A 4,509-nucleotide genomic window follows, 5' to 3' on the forward strand; every position below is an offset into this window, starting at 1 on the left:
GATATTAAGAGATATGATAATAGCGTTACTATTATGGAGCCCTTCATCCAAAGGTATATAATGCTTCGTTGGGAAAAAGGGTAAAATATGTTCAGAGTAGAGAGGTTATACATTTCTCAAATGTTGACTGAATAAACGTCCTCGATCCATAGCCCACGAACAACTTTGTTTTTGCTGATGGTTATCCACACAATGACTGTTTTCATCTATAGCATCCTTTGCCGCTCGGCTGTTTAGTTAAATAGAACCCCCCCCCCCCTCTTCTCTCTCTCTCTCTCTCTCTCTCTCTCTCTCTCTCTCTCTCTCTCTCATGATCTTTTTGTCCCTAGAACGAAGTTAGATTTAAGGCCATCAGTCTCAAGGGACGTATCATTTGGAATAATCTGCCTATCATATTAAAGGACTCTGCAACCTTGAAAATGTTCCAAGATAGGTTAAAAAGATACCTATTAGAAAAACAAAACCGATAATAGTAGGATTCTTTGAATAATCGCAATACTTTTAATTCCTTAAACTGATGTATAAATATCATGTTATTTTCAGTCTTCATGCTTTCATTGGTGGGGTTTTAGAACAATAAGTTTAATCTTTTTATAACTAATTACTTTTATATAGTAACAGAATGTGTTTTAAAGTAATCTCACCTTGATAATCATTCATTTATTTATTATTTTTATGACACGTACTTTGATGTTAATGCCGATTATTAATCTTTTAAAATTACATACTTTAGGATGATTTATACTAAAACTATCTTTTCAATAAGTTCTTAAAGTATATTGTATGCATATTTATGGTTATATTGTTTTTATCATAAATACAAATTATACATACGTACGTTATAACTTAAGAAATCTCCAAAAGGTTTTAGCCTGACTTATGAATTATGTGAGATGTGTTAAGTGAAACTAGTTGTGATGTATTGTTTTACATTGTTAATGAGAATAACGAATATCAAATTGGAAATAAGAATTTATTATTATTATTATTATTATTATTATTATTATTATTATTATTATTATTATTATTATTATTATTATTATCTCTCGTAGTAGAGCAGAGATAGAAAAAAAATAGAGCCGACTTTTGATTGACGAAGGGAAACCCTTATTCTTCTGAACAGGAGTAGGTTTTATCATTGCAGATTTCCATGATATAAAGTTCAGTATTTATTCTTATATTTAATCTAATACTGATTCCCCTTAAATCCAAGCAATGCAAGAAACAAGTACTTATTACAAAGTTAATCCTATTCAGTCTGACGACGTTTGCCTAAACGAAAATTCGTAAAGATTATTAATCCAGAATTTACTTGGATCATGGTAACTCCTGTTACTTTTGGAAAATTTGACTAGCTCTCTCTCTCTCTCTCTCTCTCTCTCTCTCTCTCTCTCTCATGAAAAATATTGATTATATATTGTAAAAGACATCAAGCTATCTATCTACGTCGTTATTTTTATATATCTGGCTATCTATTTACATATTATACGATGAAAGTATATTACAATTACTCTCTCTCTCTCTCTCTCTCTCTCTCTCTCTCTCTCTCTCTGAGTTGTATCTGTGTGCCGGTGAGTGATTACACTTGTGCGTCCCTAAAAATATCCTGATTTAATGCAGATAACAAAAGGCTATCGAGTGAAATATAGCTACAAGATTTCGTGAATAGTCTGTGATTAGTTTGAGGGCAGAAAAGTGGGATAAAACGTCGGCATAGGATAGTTATCTTGTGAATTAATAAAAATCTGATCAAGATGGCACTCTATAACACAGGCAACTCGTGGAGAGACATCGCTGGAGTCAGCAAAAGCAAATTCCATGAGCTGGCGAAACAGGAGCTCAACGGTCTGATAACAGAGGTCACTAGCAACTCCAATCAGTGTGACGGAAAAATATTCGCAGACATATTGAAACAATATGATCCAATAAACTGGAACAGATCTTCGGAAAACATAAGCAAAATAATAGAAGAAATTCCAAAGACGATCCAAGTGATAAAGAGACTTATAAAGAAAGTCTACTTCAATCAACACATTCCATCAAAGAACAATAACAAGTCCAATATGGTGAATATGCTGATTGATGCATTAGGAAAAAGAATGCCAAAATGGTGTAATACATGTAAGATATGGTATTCCATTCATAATCCTCAACAACTGATTAGAAAATGTGATGCCTGCCATGTTCCAACACACCCTACATGTGCTGAAATACAGCAAAAAATAAAATAGAGACACGAAGGTATTCTGCTCAACATGCTTAGTCTGGATAGAAAATATGATTAAGTCGAGACTAAATCTCCAAATAGTTGAAGAAGAAGAAGAAGAAGAAGAAGAAGAAGAGAAAAATGAACAGGATATGTGTAAGGATGCAGAGGAAATCATTGATATAACTTATGATGCCATCCAACAACATACTTATGAAGAAATAAATTATCAGATGGAAACAAATGAAAGACCCAAGAGACTCTACCCGGACCTACATACTTTTAGGGAAGAGCCAGAACAAGAAAAAAAAGAAAAGAAAGATATAGTCTGCAATATGCTGAAAAGAGGGAATTGCAGATTTGGCGAAAGATGCTACTACAAGCATCCAAAGATATGCCATAATTATGAAATATATGGTAAATATGCATATTTAGATGGATATGGAGACGAATGCAGAGATCGCCATCCAAAAATATGCAAAAACCTAAAAGAAGGAAAAGGATGCAGTTTCAACAAAAAATGTCGATATATGCATCCTGCAACTATGAATGAGAATAAGAAAACTCAGCAAACTGAAAAGAAAAATGAAAGCGAAAATGAAACATAAAAAGAAACAAAAAAGCAGGCTGCGTATATACCCTGCTATGCACCAAAAACCCGAAGATATGAGACCTTTCAACCCAAATCTGCACATATAGAGCCAAACTACAAAGAATGCATCTATAAAGCCAGGGGTTGGTACAGATATGGGGATAATTGCAGGTATACACGCAAACATAAATATGAAGGCGAAAGAACAAATATAATAGAAAAGTTGGATTTTTTAATGGCAGAATTCTGGGAAATGAAGAAAAGAACATCATATCAGAACAGGAAGGAAGCATGGGAGAATCCATATTATTACCAATATTAAATAATGAGGATGAAACACAAACCATAATAGTGATGAATGCACAGGGTTTAGTCACGAGTAACTCTCAAAGGAAAATAGAGTTCTTAGAAGATCTAACCCAAATTGAAAAAATAGATATATTAAATACAAGTGAAACATAGTATTCCCATGAGACTGGCAGTGATGACCAAACTTATAGATCTGACAGAATAAATAGGAATCAAGAGGGAACCGCAATATATGGAAGAGACATAAATCAAGAAAAAGTCTGTGATAAATACAGCAACTCAGAATGTAAATTGATTGCGGTAGAATTTGAATCTGAAAAACTAGTGAATATTGTAGTTTATAGACCCCCAAATACTAAGGAGTTTGACATAATAATAGAAAAAATAGATGATATATGTAGAAATATCCTATCCAGAGATTTTAACTTTCCTTTCGTGGATTGGAAAGAACGGATAGAAGAAAGTGGCTGTATGTATACATATAAAAAAGAGAGCAATAGTAGCGCAAAAGATAAGAGACAATTTGAAAAGCTTCAAGATAACCTATTAGAACATAATATGCAACAAATAAACCACATTTCAACAAGAAAGGAAAATGTCCTAGATCTAGTATTTGTGAATGAGCTTAATTATGTTAAAGAAATAATAGTGTATAACACGGGGATTTCTGACCATAATGTCATAGAATTAATAGTCCATTCTAAAGCAAGTGATCACAGAATTAATAAAAGCACAAAACATTGGGAAGGATATGGAAAATATAATTTTTATAGTAAGAATATAAAATGTTCAGAAATAAATGAAGAACTGAATAAAAAATGGAAAAATGTGTTTGTAAGTGATAATATACAGGTAAATATGGACATACAATACAAAATACTGGAGAAAATTGTTGAAAAATATGTACCGAAGAAAACCAATAAACAAAAGACCTGCATACCAAGAGGAAGAAGGATCTTATTTCATAAAATTAGAAAGTTGAAGAAAAAACTTACACAAGAAAAAAATGTGTGGAAAATGGTGGAAATAAAATGTAAGATAGAAAATGCAGAACAAAAGATTATACAGGCAAAAGAAAATGAAAAAAAGGACTTAAAAGAAAGGACACTTCAAAATATGAAAAAAAAAACTTTATTTCTATGCAAAAAAGATGAATAAAGGGATATTAGAAATAGGCCGTTTAAGAATTGAAGGACGGCTAGCGAATGAAAAAAAGGAAATATGCAACATATTAGCAGAAAAATATAAGAGTGAGTTCATGCCAAGAATTGCGAATGAGAATAATGAAACAGAAATAAAGAGAAGAAAATGTTGAATATCTAACGGATATAGATATTAATGAAGCAGGCATTGTCAAGACTATAAACGAAATTGAAAATGGATCAGCAGCCCGACTAGATGG

Source organism: Palaemon carinicauda, chromosome 6, assembly GCF_036898095.1.
Source record: "Palaemon carinicauda isolate YSFRI2023 chromosome 6, ASM3689809v2, whole genome shotgun sequence".
NCBI lineage: Eukaryota > Metazoa > Arthropoda > Malacostraca > Decapoda > Palaemonidae > Palaemon > Palaemon carinicauda.